The 21,448-nt window shown below is 36.7% G+C and overlaps 1 long non-coding RNA gene across 1 annotated transcript; it reads left to right on the top strand.

Annotated features, from left to right (window-relative positions):
* Nucleotides 1-1,806: 1,806 nt before the first annotated feature.
* LOC121864467 lies at nt 1,807-20,757 on the top strand. The gene is made up of 3 exons (XR_006088590.1): nt 1,807-2,060; nt 8,588-8,699; nt 20,491-20,757. It is a non-coding gene; the product is annotated as an uncharacterized LOC121864467 (long non-coding RNA).
* The last annotated feature ends 691 nt before the right edge of the window (nt 20,758-21,448 follow it).

Below are 21,448 nucleotides of genomic sequence, written 5' to 3'. Positions count from 1 at the left end.
TATGTTCTTATGTTCTTCTAGCTACAGCCGCAGCAAGCATACACCATCTCCTCCGCCGCTGCCTGGCGGCCCTTGCTCCCGCCGGCGAGCATGGCGACCCACAAGCTGTCCTTCCTCTGAGCATCCTCACCAACCAGCTCTCTCTACATCACGCTTGTAACCACGCTGCCACTTCCCAGCACCAAGCTGCATTGTACATCCAATATAACATGTATACAGAGAGCACATTGTGAGTTCCCTCTCTCCATCCCATCCTGAGTCCGAACAAACATCTCGTACCCCACACTGCCTCCAACTTATACTCCCTCACGCAAGCGGTGTTTAGCCACTGCACCTATTCTCTCCTCCTAAAATTCTCTTCAATCCTCCCTGTATCCTTCCCCTGAACCTCCTTCCCCCCTGTCACTAGCATTTCATGTTCATGTGATGTGGCTGTACGCTGATTGGCTGGTAGGAGCGCGGCCGGAGCTCAGTTGGGAGTTGTAGGGGAGAGGATCCACTACAATATAACCACCTTCAGTGATGGATATAATTTATGGCGGTTCAAACACCTCCCTTTTGGTTTGTCAGCCAGCCCAGCCGTTTTTCTAGGGAAGTAAACAGGGTCTTAGCTCCTTTAGCGGAAGAAGATTGGATCAGGAACTATCTAGATGATGTCATAGTGTGGGCTAATGATTTCAATACCCTCATGGGCAGATTGGCTAAAGTATTTGACAGGTTTGTAAATATGGGAATCAAATTAAACCTATCTAAATGTCAGTTTGGTCAAAGACAAGTAAAATTCTTGGGACATATTGTTTCAGAGAAAGGCATTGACCCGGATCCAGAGAATGTAAAAGCAGTAACAGAGTGTAAACCACCCACTAATGTCAAACAAGTCCGACAATTTTTAGGGATGTGTGGGTTTTATCGTAAGCATGTTTCAAATTTTGCTAAGATTGCATATCCTATCACAGAACTCACTAAGAAACCGGCTGCCTTTGCTTGGACAGATGAATGCCAGACAGCTTTTGAAACTGTAAAGCGGACATTAGCTTCCTTTCCAGTACTGGTAAAAGTAGACATGGATAAACCATTTGAGCTACACAGTGATGCTAGTAATTTTTGTGTAGGAGCATCACTGAATCAATTACAGGATGACAGTTCTTTACGTCCTGTTGGGTATTTCTCTCGGAAGCTAAAGCCCGCGGAAACACGGTATTCCACCACTGACCAAGAAGCATTAGGAATAGTGTTAGCCTGTAGGTTTTTCCATCATTTTTTGTGGGGGTTCCCAATTCACCATCAATACTTATTATTAAAGATGCAATATAGAAGCATTAACAGTATTATATACCCAGCAGAGTCATTCAACCTTGAGAAACAACACATTTTGTGCTATTTTTCCTGGTGTGACAGTTGTCCCATTTTTCTTGTCATTTTTCCGAGTTCCAATGCAGAGGCACGTGAAGATCATATAAAAATTTCTACTTTCCCTGAAGCAATTCATTCTCAGTTGATTTTTTCTTTTTTTCTCTTTACTTAGTTTCCTGTCCTAGAGGCATTGCAGATTTTATAATAATAAAAACAATAATATCCACAAATGAAATTCCCAAAACTGCCAGCACATTTACTATTAATATTATTTGGTTGAGTTTCTGTACACTGAATTAATTTTCAAGACATTGAATTGTTGTTTAATACCACTTAAAGGCAATTTACTTTATAATTTATCTTTTTGTTTTTGTTTGAGAAGTTGTGTCTGGCATTAGACCGTTGCTAAGGAACAAGTGTCAACAAGGTGCACTTTACCGTCAAACAAATTAGCTATTGATAATTTGATCTACTCCACAAGCTTATGTAAATACACAGTAATTTTGAAAGGATTAATTGAAACATGTTTATTTATAAAATAAGTAATCTGTGTGATGATATGTTATATCATATATTAATATAGAGAAACAAAGAAAATTTTGTTTAGCATTTCTGTGAAGCATTCCATAGCGGCTGGTCATGAGCGGCGGTGTCTACTTGGCTATGAACAAGAACTTCACATAATGTTCATATACCTTAGTAAGAAGGTGAGTTCACTGATTCAGATTTGGTAATATTCAAGTTTAAAACACTTGTTATGTATTAACTTATGACAGACTATAACTTTCATTACTAGTCCTCTCCACTTGCCACCTTAAGTCAGTCAGTTTGGTCTGTTGGGGTAATTATTTACTTCATATCCACTGATTTTATCATAGAAAACGTATTTAAAAATGACTCAATTTCACTGTTTTATGGTGGACACTATGTTAGTAGTTCTGACAAATGTGTTAAAAGTGTTTGGTGATTATTCTCGACTGACCGCGGTCGACTTTTCAAAGAATTTTTGGTAGATTTGCATTGTCACACCGTTCACTTTTAGCAAGTAAAAAACATATTTTTCTAGTGTATTTGTGTGTGTTTAGACCGAATATGACCTTCATTTTTGGCGGAAATTAGCCGTTTTTTTAGCGATTTTTTTTCGTTTGACGTTTTCCGAAAAAAAGTGGCTAAGCGACTAAAAAATACACAAAAAAACACTTGAAAAGCAAAAACCTAACCTAACCTAACCTAACTTAACTGACTCTCACCATATGATGGAATCACCTATTTCTTACCTTATTGGCCTGGTTCTTGTTCGTCGTTGCATTCTGGGATTCTTACACAACGCCACAAATGTTGTTCTTTGCGGTATTTACATTCAGTCTTGCTCTTAGTACACTTTACTGAGGTTGGAAGAACATCATGGGATCGAAAAAATGCTATAGTTTCTACGTTTTTTTTCCAAAAACTCGCAATCATCTCCATATACTTTAAGTGACATCCATCGCAGACTTCCATGGTCGGAACTGAACTTGAATTTCAAAATATGAGACCCAAAATAAAACTCGATTTTGATTGGGCCAAATATACTCTGAATTAAACCCAAAATCATTTTAATTGGTTCCAAAAGCAAAAACGCTTTTGATTGGCCGCGTGACGTGTACGGGTACGCATGCATGTCATGATTTATGAAGGAGACGCGAGAGACACTCAGTGTTGGGTGAGAGGCAGACGATAATGGCGGGAGGTTAATGGAAGAAAATATAAATTTTTTTGGAAAAGCTATCTCCGTTATTATACATTTCAGCCGGTAATGTAATAGATGAAAATTATCTTATAATTTGACGTCTTATTCGAATATGTTAATAGATTAGTGGTAGGAATGAACGGTGTGTAAACACAATAATACCGAATTTTTTTTGTATTGCATTTTCGCACCCTACATTCCTACCCCTAATCTATTATCATATTCGAATAAGACGTCTAATTATAAGATAATTTTCTTCTATTACATTACCCTCGCAAATGTATAATAACGGAGATAGCGTATCCAAAATTTTCCCTATTTTCTTCCATTAATCTTCTGCCATTATTGCTTACCTCACCTCCCACACTGCGTGTCGCCTTCATAAATCATTACGCACACGCGTTCCCGTACACGTCACTCAGCCAATCAAAAACGTTTTTTGGGGGGCAATCAATTAAAATGATTTGTGGTTTAATTCACGGTATTTTTGGCCCAATCAAATTCGATTTTTATTTTGGTTCTCATATTTCCAAATTCAAATTCATTTCCGACCATGGAAGTCTGCGATGGGTGTCACTTCAATTATATGGAGCTGATGGCGAGTTTTGGGGAAAAAAACGAAGAAACTATAGCATCTTTTAGATCTCATGGTGTTCTACCGACCTCAGTAAAGTGTCCTCAGTGTAAGAACGAATGTAAATATCGTCAAGATCAACATATGTGGCATTGTGGTAACTCGTCCCTTATCCCAAAGACAAAGAAGAGACGGCCAATAAGGTAAGAAATAGGTGATTCCATCATATGGTGAGAGTCAGTTAGGTTAGGTTTGGTTTATTTTTTCTCGTGTTTTTTTTTTGTATTTTGTATTCGCTTAGCATTTTTTTTTTGGAAGACGCCCCACGAAAAAAAGGACAATTTCCGACGGAATTGAAGGTCATAATTGGTCTAAATACACTAGAATAATATATTTTTTACTTTCTAACAGAGTTGGGTGCGCTTATGCAAATTTACCTTTTTTTTTTAAATGCGACAATTTCACTGGGTTTTTTTTATAGTGCAAGTGTAGTAAAAAGTGATTATTTCTAAATTAAACCTCACCTAACCGTAGTGGGTATGAAAAACAGACCTCAACAACCTAACCAAACAAACCTACCTAACCTTACCTAACTTCCTTATGGACCCCCCAGCATATTAAAAAAAAATTTGTGGACATTAGAGCATCGGCTTTTATCCAGCCCGGGCGGCGGAGTGTTTTAAAATACGTCATATACTACAGATTTTGCACACAAATCCAGTTCAGTTTGACAATATTGCTGTGAAAAGTACTTTCTTAGAAAGATGTTTATAAATAAAAGTACAATACTGGGTTTAATCTTGGCATTTTCAAGCCAAGTTCCTTTATAAGCACTAGAACTGTAGCACAAGACCAACAACAACCTTCACACGCCATGATGAAAATGATACCGGGGCGGGAATGAGAGGCTAATGCGGCAAAGAGTGCGGCCGCATTACCGCCGGGAAGACAAAGTAGTGCACACCTAGGCGCCTAATTATCTACAAAACGAAGCATTTGCACAAGAAATAATTATCATATCAGAACTCATTGATGAAAATAAAGTAAGAAAATAAACAGTAAAACAAATAACTCGTCGGCAGGTCATTCGTCAATATTAGCCAAATGTTTATTTAAAAGTTCAAGTTAACTTAACCTAACCTAACCTAACCAAACCAAACCAAACCAAATGGTAAATTTTCACTTGTTGCCATTATACAAAATAGAAGTGTTATGAACGAATTTTACCTTTATTTCTGGCTCAAATCGATAGTTTCTGAGATAAGCCCCCATCTCCCATCTCAGAATCTAGAGATTTGCTATAAAAATCAAGGTAAAAAGTGTTCAGACCACATCAAAAACTATCGGAAAATAGTTTTGAACCTAACCTAACCTAACCAGGGGGCTCCAGAGTTATTCAATGTTCTGGGTATGTACCACCATGTTCAAACACACACAATAAAATATTAAATATCTCGCTTAAATGTAATTTGTGCCAGAAATGACACTTGTCTTCGAATTGTCAAAATTACTGATTGCAACTATAAAATCCCGAGATATGTTTAGTTGCAACAAGTGAAGTAATACCAACCTAACCTTATCTTAAACTAACCTGCTTAGCTGATTACTAAGCTACCTCTGAAGAGTTGGGTGTCTGCCGTATGGACATTAATCGTCTTGGGTTATCATTATCAGTACAGTATGACCTATGACCTAGCTTATGGTTATTTTTCAACACATAATATTATGTACAGTAGATATACAAGTGATATCTCCATTAGCTGGTATAATTGGTGCAAAGCACTTCCGGGAATGAGAGATTTCCGGGAAACAAGATGACTCTCTCAAATCCGGAAAAAATCTCTCATCCCTGAAATTTTCCGGGTAATGGGAAAATTTTCTTGAAAGTTCCAAAAATTGCGCATTAGATCATCTCTCAAACCCAGAATAAAAATCCCCCGTCCTTGGAATTTTCCAGAAAATGTGCCGCTTGGAAAAAAATTTCCAAAGCCATAATTTTCTGAAAAATTCTGGCTTTGGGAACGATTTTCCGGGAAAATTTCAATTTTGGATACCGGAGAGTTCCAGTTAAAAGGGATTTCGGTTAATGGAGATATTACTGGATGACATTTTCTTCTTTTTTTTTTTTACTCTGTTACATGCGCATACAATCGTTCATACAGAATGCACAAATAAATTATTATAAGGTCAAAAACATAAAGATGTAAAGATAATAAACATTTCTAACGTGCACAGGAGTTGCACACAGAGTGGAGGAGGGGGAACAGCATGGTGGATCTCTCAGCTGTTCACTATCTTATGTGCCATGTGTAGTGATATGATTGCTAAATGGCAACGCGGTAATTTTTATTAGATTTTATTTTATTATTATTATTATTATTATTATTACCATTACCTGTATTATTTTTAATATTTATATTTATTCCTCTCATTTACTCGTACAGTATACATGCAACACAGTTCAGCCAGGCAGTCATCAAGCTGACTCCAGAGATGTGTGTGGCTGCTGCCTGTATGCCTTGACGTCACATAGGATGGTGGGGGGGGGGGGTGCAGCTGGCCAAAGTTACAGCTCACTGGCTCAGTACATATAGTCACTTCCCACACATACACACCCATGCTCTTCATTTTTCTTATTTTAAAGTTTTTTTATTAAATTTTCTTTATTTCTAAGCCACATTAGAGTATTGTAATGGTGCACACTTGGAACACACAATCCCTAGTTTTTTGGACTAACGTGGCGACTTTTTGCCAGTGCGTCGTACATTGCTAAACCGAATTTTAACAAATCATTAAACAAGAAAGGGTGTTAAAAACTTCAAATAGCTAAACCGAAATATTGCTAGTTGAATGAACGTTAATCAAGGCATACCTGTTAAACCAAATTTAGCAGAGGAACTGTACTTTACAATTTTGTCTTTTCCTCTAGGTTTACCTTTAAATAAATATGGTCTGTGGCTAACCTTCACCTGACGATGCCAAGTTTGAGGTTGAGCTTTTGAAAAATGCTTCCTGGCAATGTGAATGCGAAACAATGGAATGCTTCACAACAAATTTTCCTCATGAACTAAAAAATTAACATCTTAACCTATGAGGAACCTAACTACCTATCCTGCCTTAACCACCTAACCTTACTTAAGCTACCTAACCAAACTTAACTTAACCAAATCTAACGTAACCTGGCACTGTTCATATGTATGGAAAGAGATTGGTGGGAAGGGTTCACATGACTCTAGTGTATCACCAAACATATTTTATGAAAATTGCAAATCCTTTTCCTTTTTTAAATATTCATAACATAGGGAAGAATTTATCGTTGTCTATACAAAATTTTTGTAGAGTTGCTGTCTCTTGGTGAGCATAAAAATGAAGTGTTAATGTCTATGAAACATTCTTGCTCTTGTTAATATTTTAACTGCAAGTATGGCATTATCATCAGATGCCATGAGGCATCTTTATTGGTATTTATGGGAAAACTGAGGAAAACCAAAATATGAAAAGTGCTTTTCCTCCATCCAATTTGGTCCATTCTTGAGATAAGAAATACTGTAGTATTCTTCAATATAGAGTTTATTTTAGGTAACTGATTAACCCAGAGCTGTTCTAGAAAATTACCTTAAAATACAAGAAAATTAGATAAAGATTTCCATCTGTATTTGAATCACATAGGACTCTGACTCCAACTTGAATTTCTTCAAAAGTATTAAAAACATGGAGTAGTAGCTCCTAGGTCATTAAAACAAATGCCTATAGAATACAGTTTGTTAGAAAACAGTGTACCAATATACAAAGCTGAATGATGGGTTAACACTTAAAACCTAAAATGACAGAGCCTTGACATTTGAATGGCAAGGTGTGTATACAGTACTATAATGTGAAACCGTGGGCTCATTTCAGACCTTCATTTAATGGCATTATTGACCTTCAGTTATCCCCTTTTAAGGGCAATGGTTGCTATGCGGAGGTCAGGGGTGGATCCAAGAATATTAAGGGGGCGAAGTTGTATGTGGGGAAACATGGCGAGCATAGCGAGTCCACCCGGCTATTGTGAAATCTGACCAATATTATGGGCCTTTTGAAGCCATTTGCACTTGATATTAGGAGATATTTTGAGGTCAATAATAATTACTACTTGCTATACAAAAAGGCCTGAGTACAATACTGCATTAAATAAAAAGTATTGGAATTTTCTGATTAATAGGGGTCCAGGCCCCAGGACCCCCCTCCTTGGATCTGCCCCTAGAGGTAAGTAATCAGATAATAGAAACTAATTTTAAGATTATATGCCCAGCTGCCAATGCCAGGGTACCCTGGGTCCAATCTGAAGGTATGATGATATCTGGTATAGTACAGCTGTACATGAACTACCCAGCTACTACACATATACAGGTACAGTATTAGCTGTACTGTACTGTATTTTCATTAATGTTATTTTAGTGCTGTATGTAAATATGTAATCTCAGTTTAGATTTTTTTCATAGTGTCAATTCATCAAAAGATATATAGGGGGTGCTGGTGGTAGAGTGGTACCGCTCTTGCCTTCGCAAGCGAGATGTCACGGGTTCGATTCCTGGGCCGGTGGAAGTTGTTTGGACACACTTCCTAGCCCCCATTAGTCCCTGTTCACCTAGCAGTAAAGTAGGTACCTGTTGGAAGTCGAAAGTTGCGAATTCGTATTCAGGGACAAGTTGTTGGAGCTTCCAATAACTTGATGACACAAACCATTGACTCTTCAGGCTTCTATGCCCTTGACTCTTTAGGCTTCTATGCCCTTAACTCATGAGACATAAAGGCAAGCATGAACTTAGCATGCTTCCATGTTGGGCACTGTAAATGCTTCTGCTCTTCACCTTACACAAGGATGTAGGGGAGTGCCCAATAAATAAATAAAAAAAAATCAAAAGATTGATAACTTTAATTTTTACTTGCAGATCGCTATTCCCAACAATACTCGTTTACGATGTGTAGGTTGGAACAAAGACCAGGGATACATTGCCTGTGGCGGTGATGATGGCTTATTAAAAGTGCTCAAGCTGGAAGCTGGTACGTACTTTTCGGGTATCTTTTAGTACTATATTAACATATATGTATACTCTACCTGTATTAGATTTTTCTATAATCGTATTCCATTTATCTTCCATTACAAATATACATACTATATAAACATTTACCTTGCACTTCTGGACCATTTAATTGCTATTCTCTTCCTTATATTTAGAAAAGCACTTTTAGCAAGGCTTAAAATATGAAACGTGAAGTAGAATATGCTCGGTTGAATGTACATACCTGGAGCTGGTGGACTCTCGCCCCACAAGGGGTCACAGCTCAAGGATGAAGAAGCCACAAGTCCAGAAAACTGTGAGGGCAAATTTTTTTGGAGTGAGAATTGTGAACTCTTGGAACAATCTGCCAGAGTGTGTTGTGACAGCATCGAGTGTGAGCTCATTCAAGACCAGATTTGATCAACACTGGAGCAGGTAACAATATACGTATTCAGGAGCCAGTGCATATCAGAGACGTGACTGACTGCCCCAGTGGTTAATGAGCCGATCAGTTGCGAAGAGGATAAAGGTAAAAGTAAAAATCAGTGTGAAAGAGCCAAATGGCACTTTCTGTTTTCTTACTCATAATGACTCAAGCTTTTGTCATATTGCAGGCTCCTGGTTGTATGCAGGATTACATTACTGGGTGAGCCATGCATAAAAGTGATGAGTGTAACTTATGGTAAATACAGGCAACCCCCACGATACGGAATCCCGGGTTATGGAATTTTACCGTAAACAGAATTTTGAAATTGTGGCCAAAAAACTCATGATGCGGACAAAAAACTCGCCCTTGTAGAATTTTTGTGTGGATTCGTGTGGATTCTTGGTGGTAGCTTAAAGATGGTTGGAGGGCCGCTCACCTCCCCACTTGCCAGCAACCACCACAACAATGGCACAACTCAGTTTGAATTCTTGCCCCAGCTTGTGATCATTTATGTGTCTGTTCAGGACTGTTGTCGCTCCTATGGAATTATGATTAATATATTAAGATTTTCTAAAGAAAAATTCTGATATTGAAAAAAAAATTTCACCCAAATTATAACATTTATTTCGTGTGGACTCTGGTGGTAGCTACATGACCGCTGGTGTTGGGAGGATTACCTCTCCAGCTGCTAGCAACCACAACAACAATGGCGTTACTCAGTTTGAATTCATTCCCGAGTTTGTGTTCAGTTATTTGTCTGTGTTATTGTGTATCCTTATTCAAGATAAGTGGAAAAAGACCATCAAGTTCAAGTGAAAGCAGTGGTGATAAAAGATTCCATAAAGGAATTGCATTGGACATTAAACTTGATGTTTAAAGGAAGTAACTCTTAGTAACTCTTATCGCACCACCTCACCACCTCAAGCAGCGCTCAACATCATTTCTGGCAAGTTATATTCAAGTGTGTTCATTTATTGTCATATTACATCATGAATGAATCTTTGTATGTGTTACGTTTTGGGGCCGCAAAAAATTTCCTTAGGGACGCATCTCATCTTATATAATGGGAGTCAATGGGAAAATGATATTGCAATGTGGAATTTAATGTTTCAGAAAGATTTTCAGGAACGGAACCCTTCCATAACCCAGGGGATGCCTGTAATAGACCAAAATCCTAGCTTGCCAGATAGAAGAAATATTCATAAATATAAAATGTAAAAGTGTAAAGGTGGATCCCAAAGGCCTGATGGCCCATTTGGGGTAGTGCAGATACTGTATAGCAAACTGGAGACTTAAGCCTCTTTTCAGTACACAAGAAGAGAATGAGGGTGGCACTGCACTCAAATGTCTTCACTTTCCCAACTACAGAATACAGTTAGGTACCCTTTTCTTTGCTGGGTAAGCTGGGGATACCCTAGGTGCAAACCAGCGACCTATAGGACAATTGGGAAATGCAGTATCCACTTGGCCACCACCACCCTTAGAAAACCCTAATACAAATTCAGATTAAACAGTAAATGCTAGGATTATCCTAAGACATCATTCATGGGCACACTTAAGGCCATTGAAGGGCTCACACAGCACACTCTAGCTTTTCCACTATAAACTTTTGCTCTTTTTTATTTGTTATCATATGTACAGTCGACCCTCGTTAATTCGGACCCCTTTAATCCGGATTTCGGATAATTCGGACAAAATCTGAACAAACTTTTTTTTTGTAAGATTTGTAGGAATATTACCTACGCGGACCTTAAGCTAAAATGCTGGTCCACCCACTACTGGGATAAAACACCAGCGTCTTTTTGGTCAAATGTAACATCACCACTAGTGTGGGGGGGGATGCAACTTTTAGCTTCAGACATGAAAAATATTTACCATTTATTGCCAGTAAACAATGGAAACGTAAAATTTGTACCAATTAGTAATGAAAAGTTGTGCAGTTCCTTCAGCAAATGAGGCTCACCAACTTACAATAGGCTAAATTACCTTACAACTTGTTTTCAGTAGTCTATGTTGAAGTTCTTAGCACAGGCTAACTTATCATATCATATACGGTATCACAGTTCTCATTGATCTACAAAAAATACCGGTAATAAAAACCTTTTTGATATTTCACATTTGATATAATACCCGGTAATCTATTTCAACCTCCTATTGTTTACAACGACACATGACGCACCACCAGCTGTTGAGTATCAGCTACACGGTACACGTGTTTTTCGAATCGTTTTCAGTTAAAAAACTGTTACATCACATGTATATTTTACCTTAACTGTGCCTGAATGAATATATTCTCGGAAATAAATAGTAGTTTTGCTGAAACGTGATGTATTTTAATGTAAAATAGGATAAAATACATGACGAAAACAAAAGACTTTACCTAACCTTCCGATGTTCTAGAGAAGTTACTCGTTTTTTTAATAGTTTTTGGTTAAAATACTGTTATATTACAATGGTATTCTATTCATACTGTGCTTGATATAATGCATTCACGGAAATGTAATATTTTTGCTGAAATGACGTAGGTATTAGTGGAAAGTGGGATAAAATCGTGACAAAAACAATGACTTTCGCTTTCTTTCGTTCAAAAGATGTTAACGTAATCGCTTTTCGAATGGTTTTCAGTTAAAAATCTGTTGTATTACAATAATATTCTATCCTAATTGACTTGAATAAATACTACGATACCATATTTCTGAATATTTTCATTAAAATTCATCCAAATCATTTTCCTTGTCATCGTCTGCAGCACCAAACAGCTTCTCCCAGTCCTCTCCTTGAACAGGGCTAGAGAGTACGTGTTTTTCGAATCGTTTTCAGTTAAAAAAACTGTTACATCACACGTATATTTTACCTAAACTACCCCTGAATGAATATATTCTTGGAAATAAATAGTAGTTTTGCTGAAACGTGATGTATTTCAATGTAAAATAGGATAAAATACATGACGAAAACAAAAGACTTTACCTAAGCTTCCGATGTTCTTGAGATGTTATTCGTTTTTTTAGTAGTTTTCGGTTAAAATACTGTTATATTACAATGGTATTCTATTCATACTGTGCTTAATATAATACATTCACGGAAATGTAATATTTTTGCTGAAATTACGTACGTATTACAGTGGAAAGTGGGATAAAATCGTGATGAAAACAATGACTTTGAAATATAATGCAATATTAACCCCTAAATCGGTTAATTCGGACAATCGGCTAAAAGGACACCCTTCCCCCCCTATTAGTCCGAATTAACGAGGGTTGACTGTACTGTAATTCATTGTGGAAATTCAATGGAAAATAAAAGACCAAGAGCATAGTTCTCAGTGTGTTTGATAGAAAAATAAGGTAAAATCAGCATGCCCATATTTTATTATTAGTTAAATTTGTATAGGTAACCATATATGCTGCCTAGCTAATGTTATATAAATTCATTATCTTTGAAATATTTGCTGTTAAAAAAAAGGTAAAACAATGATTCAACCAATTAATTCTTTAGATTATAAAAACAATGCCATTTTTTTGCGGGGATTAGCCCACCTGGGCACAGGTCACTGACTCACATTGGGGCCTGCGGGGCAAAATTTTAATAACAATAATAATAATAACAATTAAAAAAAAAATTATAATAAAAATAATAACAACAATAATAATATAATAATAATAAAGAACCATAAATACAAAATTGAAAAAAGGTCAAGAGTGAGAAATGTTATACAATACAGGTATGTACCGTCTGTTGTGTTGTCAAGTGAGAGAAACAATTGACACCCTGCAATTGAGTGTAAATGAGGCAGAAAGTCAGATCAGCAACCTGGGACTTGGTCACAATTTTTGTGATGTCATGTGACAACAGGGTCTACCATTAGACAACACATTATGCTTCCAATATCTTCCCAGGCAGTAGTACCTCCCTGTTTCATAGCTGCCTACTACCTACTACATGTTGTCACCAAAATTATTCATTCAGTAGCCAATCCAACCTTTTCAATGAGAGTCTGTGTCCCTGTCTGGCATGGATGCCACAAGGTCTCCACCATTATGTCAAATAATGTAAAATTTGATTTGATAAATTGTTTTGTGAATTTATTAAACAAAACATTGACATCCTTTCCCAGTCCTTATTGAGAAATGGAAGTATTAGAGCTCTATTGTTGAACTGCTTGGGTGCTTGTTTGTGTGTGGGGACGATGACCGGACATCGACAAGTGTAGCCACTGCTTGAAGTTTTTTGCTTTATCTTGAAGATTTTGCCTCAACCTTGAAAGCTTGATTTTTTTTAAAATCTCGCCTGGTACATTGAAAAATTCTATAAATTTTGTCTAACTTTTTTATTAATTTTCTGTTTTTATATTTAAGAATCATAGTTAAGTTAGATATGACAATGTTCTTTTGGCACTTAGTTTGCTAAGTAATCTGGCATCCCTTCGCCCATGATTCACCAATTTTGCCTCTCTAAACAACATGAATCTTCCTTCTTTTATTTTGAAAGAAATGTAATTATTTTTTTTAAGTTACTGCAGTGCAGAAGCAACAATTAAATTGAATTACTAGATTATTACTACAGCACACCAGGGGTGTTGGTGGTACAGTGATAATGTGTGTAACTCTAACCAATATGTCAAGGGTTCGAGCCTTGGCCCGGACACACGTGAGAAGGGTGTTATCCAGTGTGACCCTCACTATCAAACATCACAAGTTTCCCAGTCCCTAGTTTCCTCCTGTATTAACACTAGATAGAGCACCCAAATGGCTAGTAGGCTGATAAGTGGCAAAAAGGATATAAAACAGGTCTGCTTGTTTAAATATATTTATATCCCCATTAGCCGGAGCAACTGGTGCAGAGCACTTCCGGGGATGAGAGATTTCCTGCTAACCAGATGACTTTCTCAAACCCGGAAAAATCCCCCATCCCCGGAAATATTTCTGGTTACTGGAAAAATCTTTCCGAGTGTCTAAACTATGCATCTTGCACAAACAAACACTAGCCCACATCCTCAGAATGTTTATGTGTGCTGGGGAGTTTTCCAAGATTCTAAACTAAAAATCTGTATGATATGGTCGTGAAAGAGGCTGTGTGCTACAGTAAGGACTGGTATTTTCCACTCCCTTGGAGCCGTGGAGGATTTGTGGGTCTCGTGTAACTGACCTGATCTGACACAATGTCAGGTGGAGGCAGGGTGGGGTATTAGTGATCTCATATTACTGACCTTATGATACAATGTCAGGTCACCCATTTTTGGGTGGGGGATTAGTGAGTCTGAAGACCTGAAGATGTCTTGAATAAACATGAAAGCTAAATTACAGTATCTTTTATACATAACGTACACTTATCGCATTATATTCCTTCAACATTACGTTACATAAGATTTTAAAATGTGGAGTGAGAAAGCAGAGTGGTAATGTGCACCAGTGTTGGCAAGCGCTAGCTGCTCAACAGCTGATCTTTTAATTCACCACCACGTAGTTAACCATGCATAAATTTATGGGTGGTATTAGGGTGTGATGTTGTGGTATTAATTAATAAATAAGCAATATTGTATCGTCAATGACAGTCGTTTGATGAATAGTAGCGTACTACAGTTGTCACTACTATTCATCAAACTACTGTACTTTCATTAACAATACAATATAAATCTTAGTGATGGTCAGTACAAAACTGATAATATGGCCCATATGCAAGATCAGCCGTGGTGTATACCATGCTGTAGTACTCCCATGGTTGTTATGCAAGAAGCGTTTTTGGCTAAAAAAAAAGAAAAATATGTACGATTCGTTATTGGAACATGGGGAAATTTCGTGGTACAGGTAGTTCTGCTATAACGCGATAATTGTGTTCTTGTAAAATATCGTGTTATAGAAAATCGCGTAATAGAAATAACAGGGCTTATGGAGAAAATAGGGTTAGGTGCAGATTACTCGAAATCGAAAAAATTTAGTAGTTAGCCTAACACAAAGGATAGCACAGTCTAAATAAATGTTACATTCATATCTAATAATGAAATCATACAGTAAATTTAACACTTTACCTTGAAAAAATATGAATGTAACTTGATGGGGAGAAGGGTGATTTTGAGGTTGATAACATCAAGCTTCTCTTCAAGTGTTATATCCTTTCTTTTACGATAATCACCGGGAATTCTATCATCAGAATGCTTTTTGGAGATATTCCTCTTTACCATATTCACAGTTAATACCACAAAATTGGAGAAATAGTAAGCAAAAATCGCGTTATAGCAAACAAGCGATCGCGTTATACAAATATTGTTCCGAATTCATAAATCGCGTTAGAGCAAATTCGCGTTATCAAAACACGCGTTATAGCAGAACTCACTGTACACGTACCCCCCGTCCGATGATCACTACGAGGGAACTATTTTTGAAATCAAAAGAAAGAAAATTGATTTGGATGGACATAAAATGTATAAATCTGCAAAGGAATAATATTTGTTATACGATATACTCCATATAGAACAGCACATGCAGAATTGTATTGTTCTTTTTAAAAGCGGCCAGTGTTTGTGTACGAAAAATGCCGCCAGCCTCTACTTGTCTCATCGCCGTTTATATCCTCCAAATTCGCCTAACCATCATAAAAGGTAAGCCTTTAAGATAACTAATACAACTAATTTATGTGTAGAAATGTATTGAAATCAAATTAAACTAAAAAAAAAGTCGTAAATGGTCTATTTGAAGAGTGGTGAGAACAGCTTCCTCTGGGATGGTGAATGAAGTCCTTTATCAGAATTAATATCGACCCAATTTTCGTAATGAGGGCAATTAATAACAGTCCAGCACTACCAAAATAATTATTTCCTTAGTATAAATACTTTGTAGCATAAATTTCACACTTTAATAAGTCCAATTATGCCGGGTAACCAATGCCAGGTGAATCCAAACTGGTCCATCCGTGATGGTCGATGGACATCCTTTATCAGAATTAATATCGACCCAATTTTCGTAATGAGCGCAATTAATAACCGTCCAGCACTACCAAAATAATTATTTCCTTAGTATAATTACTTATTAGCTAAATATGCCAGGTAACTAGTGCTAGGTACTTCCCAGGCATGTTTCATTTGTGTATCAGTTTAACCACAATTTGCTACTAATAAGATAAATTCAGTGACCTAAATTCATGTTTTATTTTTTTATTCCCTTAGTGACTCAATGTATTACAAGAAAGAACTACTTTACGACTTGTTTGGGTCAACAGTTGGAGTGGTGATATTAATTAACTTTGCCATTGACAGTATGTCCATGATTTCAACAAAAATGAATAAGTTCTTCTAAAGTAAATAGAATTGATGATATTATTATCTTTTGGCCATCCAGCGAATTTAATGATTTTAAGTTGACCAATTTTTACCAGTTGTTAGGTTACGTTAGATTAGTTAAGTTGGGTTAGGCTAGGTTTGGTGACATTGAAATTATGTTTTTTCAAATGCCAAGTAGGTGGATGACCTAAACATTCATTTTTTACCAAATTGATTAAGAGTAGATCAAAAACATTAGTCTTGTTTTTTTACAAATTCAGACTCCGTAAAGTTCTAAAGACAATCACTTCATGATAGATGTTTCACCCTGTACACTAAAGCTACTTTATGTAAGAGGAAAAAATTAGCACCAAATTGTTTAAAACCCAAAGAAGTCATTGATGATAATATTTAATAACAATATTTCAGGTATTACGACCTGGTCGTTGGAACGGAACACCGTCGTAAGTCGAGGAGAGACTGTAATACATTTTCATCTTTAAACTCCTTGTATCGTACCTAACTCACCTTGATGCTCCACTCAATTATAGCTAGATGTAATAATTGTAGAAAGTAATCACAGGTATTACTCCCTTTACCGTTAATTGTTTATATATAACAATTCTTGAATATTAAAAGATAATGAAATTATGAATCTTCAATAAATGTGATATACAGTCGGCCCTTAACATACGCGGGGGTTAGGTAACAGAGATACCCGTGAATGTTAAAAATCCGTGTACTTTTGCTGCCCCCCCCCCCAAAAAAAAAACCCTGGCCCCCCATGTCCTTATTTACCGTATATACCTGTGCGTAGTTCGAGTTTTTAAGACCAAATTATTTTGCAAAAAAATTGGGGGTCGACCTCTAAAAGGGTGATAGTTTCGTTAGGTTGAAAAATATTTACCAGTAAACAATGGAAACGACGCACCAACGCACCACTAGCTGTGAGTATCGGGACAGTCGCCAGGGCAGTCTCTTGCGTCATCATAGCGAGCCCAAAGTAGCCAAATCCATGGTATGGTATACACAGGACGATGTAAAACAAAGTATTCATTTGTTCAAATTTATTTATAGATACTGTACATAAATTTTTGTTCATTACATTTGAAACATCAATCTTTGTTAATTAAATTTGATACAAAAGAAAACTACGAAACCGTATTTTCATTAAAATATTACATCACAAGTATATTTTACCTTAACTGTGACTGAATGAATATATTCTCAGAAATAAATATGGAAATGTAATATTTTGGCTGAAATGACGTACATATTAATGTACAGTGGAAAGTGGGATAAAATTATGAAAACAATGACTTTCGCTTTCTTTCGTTGTTCAAAAGATTTTACCGTAATCGCTTTTCAAATGGTTTTCAGTTAAAAAACTGTTGTACTGTACTCGTACTGTATTACAATAATATTCTATCCTATCATTAGCCTTATAATCCCACAACTGAAAACCTTTCGAAAAGCGATTACGGCAACATCTTTTGAACGAAAGAGAGTGAGTCATTGCTTGCGTCACAATTTTATCCCACTTTCCACTGTAATACGTACATCATTTCAGCAAAAATATTACATTTCTTTGTTCTCAGAAATAAATGGTAGTTTTGTTGAAACGTAATGTACAGTATTTAATATTAAAATGCAAAAATAGCTATCAAAACAATTAATACACCCGAAATATACTGGCTGGCATCTCCACTCGTCCCTGCTCCTGCGTCCAAGGTTACCTCACCACTCCTCCCAACTCGCTCCCTCCGCTCCCTCCTCCACCTCTACCTCCTCCCCGTCACTACTGCCGACAACAAACACAAATGTTTTGTGAATAACTGCACCTCCACTTCCTATGTACAGTACTGAACTGTACTGTGCTGTACATTTTTACAAACAATAAACATGGCAAGAAAAGCTATTAAAAAAAAGAGATAAAAACTTCACTTTACTGTACAGTTCCTATCCTCGGCGACAGGACGGGGGTCATCGGACATTCAATTCCATAACGGGTGGTGAAGTGGGGGCGATGGTGGATTCAGCTGCTTCCTCACTGCCGCCAGTGATTGGTGTTAAATCTCTCCTTCGGTGATCAACGAACATGGTGATGGGGAGTTGTCGTCTCTTTCATTCATTTCTTCCATGATGTTTTTGTATGGAGCGAAAACGTCATCCATCCCTCGCATGAATTTCAGGGCACGCACCATGGAGGGGTCCATACTATAGGCCAGGTTTTTCAGTGCCTCAATATTCCTGGTCATCTCCCCCAACTTCTCCAACGTTACTTCTTGGTCCTCATCCTCTTTCCCTTTCGCTTCCTCTTCCTCTTCCTTGCCTGAGTCTACTAACTCCTGTAGATCCTCTTCGGTCAGCTCAGTGTCGTGCTCTTCAATTGGCTCCCCAATCTCGTCCTCTGCCATGTCCTGGAAGCCTTCAGCAGCCACTTTCCTTGACAGTGCCAGGGTCTTTCTGAATATTTTCATTAAAATCCATCAAAATAATTTTCCTTGTCATCGTCTTTAGCACCAAACAGCTCCTCCCAGTCTTCTTGAACAGGGCCAGAGGGTACGTGTTTTTTGAATTGTTTTCAATTAAAAAAATGTTACAGCACATGTATATTTTACCTAAACTGTGCCTGAATGAATATATTCTCAGAAATAAATAGTAGTTTTGCTGAAACGTGATGTATTTCAATGTAAAATAGGATAAAATACATGACGAAAACAAAAGACTTTACCTAACCTTCGAATGTTCAAGAGATGTTACTCGTTTTTTTAATAGTTTTCGGTTAAAATACTGTTATATTACAATGATATTATATTCATACTGTGCTTGATATACTACATTCACGGAAATGTAATATTTTTGCTGAAATGACGTACGTATTACAGTGGAAAGTGACGAAAACAATGACTTTCGCTTTCTTTCGTTCAAAAGATGTTACTGTAATTGCTTTTCGAATGGTTTTCAGTTAAAAAAACTGTTGCATCACAAGTGAATTAGGATAGAATATTATTGTAATACAACAGTTTTTTAACTGAAAACCATTCGAAAAGCGATTACGGTAACATCTTTTGAACGAAAGAAAGCGAGTCATTGCTTTCGTCACTTTCCACTGTAATACGTACGTCATTTCAGCAAAATATTACATTTCCATATTCTCAGAAATAAATAGTAGTTTTGCTGAAACGTAATGCATTTCAATGTAAATTAGGATAAACCACATGAAAACAAAAGACTTTACCTAGCCTTCCGATGTTCAAGATATGTTACTCGTTTTTTTAGTAGTTTTCGGTTAAAATACTCTTATATTAGTGATATTCTATTCATACTGTGCTTGATATAATACATTCACGGAAATGTAATATTTTTGCAACTACAATGCTGATGTCAACACAAGCGTGGTTACAGCGAGACTTGACTGAGTGAGGGAGAGCTATGCGTGTGTGTGTGTGAGGTTGCGGGAGCGGGCGGTGTCCTGTGTTCGGTGCCGCTCGCGAGTTGAATGGCGCGCGATTTGAATGCACTTCAATTACTTCAATGTACAGAATATTCCTCCGGCGGGGCAATCCGCGTATTTGCGAATCCGTGAATGCTAAACCCGCGTATGTGAAGGGCCGACTGTACTTACATTCTAATGATGACAACAGAAATATGTCAGACTTGACTAATTAACTGTAACCAGAAATTAACTTAAGTGAATTTGTCCTTAATCCAACCTTTAAAATATGAAAGACAGAATACCTTATTTTATGATAGTTAAGTCAGTTTCCAGTTAGGTTAGGTTAACATTTTTATATAGATCATTAAAATTTTAAAGGGGTTATAATTTTTGTTCTATGAATTTCTCCAAAAAAAAGGCTCAAAGTTTTGAAATCACCATTAACAATATACACTACAGTACATTAAAAAAAACAATAATTTTTTTAGTGTGTTGCATATCAAACCAAACAAATCTGAGTTTCCTTTGGAATTTTTTATTTTTTTTTTTTGACAGACAAAATTACCCTCAATATTTAGATGTTGGAAACTCATAAATATTGACCCTCATAAATATAGATGTTTCAGAATTCGCAAATTTAACTAACACAATATTAATGACTTTATTTTCACTTACAGGTAGAGATACAGCTGACTTCACCTTTCACCAATACTGAAGAAATAAATCTTGGTATCATTTGATTGATGGGGAATTTTTCCGGTTTCAGGGAAGATTTTGGAATTTGCTTTCTCACCTAACCTCGGAACTGGTTAGCAGACTCAGAACAGAAACATTTGGAGACTTTCCGTAAAATCCCCAAATTACTCATAGACCAGAAAAAATGCAGTTTCTGGAAATTTCTGAACATATACCTTGGAGAAATCATAACATACTGTATGCCTTAATTATTATTATTTTTTTTTATTTTACACTCTGCATACATAAGTGGATATTACGTACAGGTTGTACCTCTCTAGTCCGGCAACCTCGGGACCTGACCGGTGCCGGACCATGGAAATTCACCCTTTTCCTGGATAGATAGTGACTTGTGCTTATGCCTGGAAGCACTAGCACTACTTTCTCTGCGTCATGGTCTCTTTGAAGACATATTGAAGGGTTAAATGTCGTATAGTAGCTTCTCAAATTTCGCGAGTTTTTAATTCTTAACGTATTTAATTGGAACACACAAAAAAATAAATAAAAAAAAAATTTGACGGCGGAAACTTGAATTTCAACGGGTTTGAACGGCCTGCCAACGTGCAGACGACGTGCATAATCGTGTAAACAGCGTCATTTCTCTTATGTACAAAAGATTCATTATTGTTTATTACTGAATGTCTTTTTTATTGAATTAATGTTTATGTGTGCAAAATGAGCAATACAATTCATTAATAATACGTAGAATATTAAAACACACAAGGAAATGACACAGCATTGTTTTCGTTGATTACAAAACCAGTGACTGACTGGTTCTACATATAAAACTGAAGAAAATAAGACCTTGGTTGTAGCTGTAGTAAAATTAATATGGTTGACCTTGGTTGTAGCTGTAGTAAAATTAATATGGTTGTTTTAAGTAATCTTATTTAATGTTAA

The sequence above is a fragment of the Homarus americanus genome, unplaced genomic scaffold, assembly GCF_018991925.1.
Source record: "Homarus americanus isolate GMGI-L3 unplaced genomic scaffold, GMGI_Hamer_2.0 scaffold25860, whole genome shotgun sequence".
In the NCBI taxonomy this organism is placed as follows: Eukaryota; Metazoa; Arthropoda; class Malacostraca; order Decapoda; family Nephropidae; genus Homarus; species Homarus americanus.
Note: the sequence above shows the minus strand (reverse complement) of the source record. Positions and strands in the feature narration are given on the sequence as shown.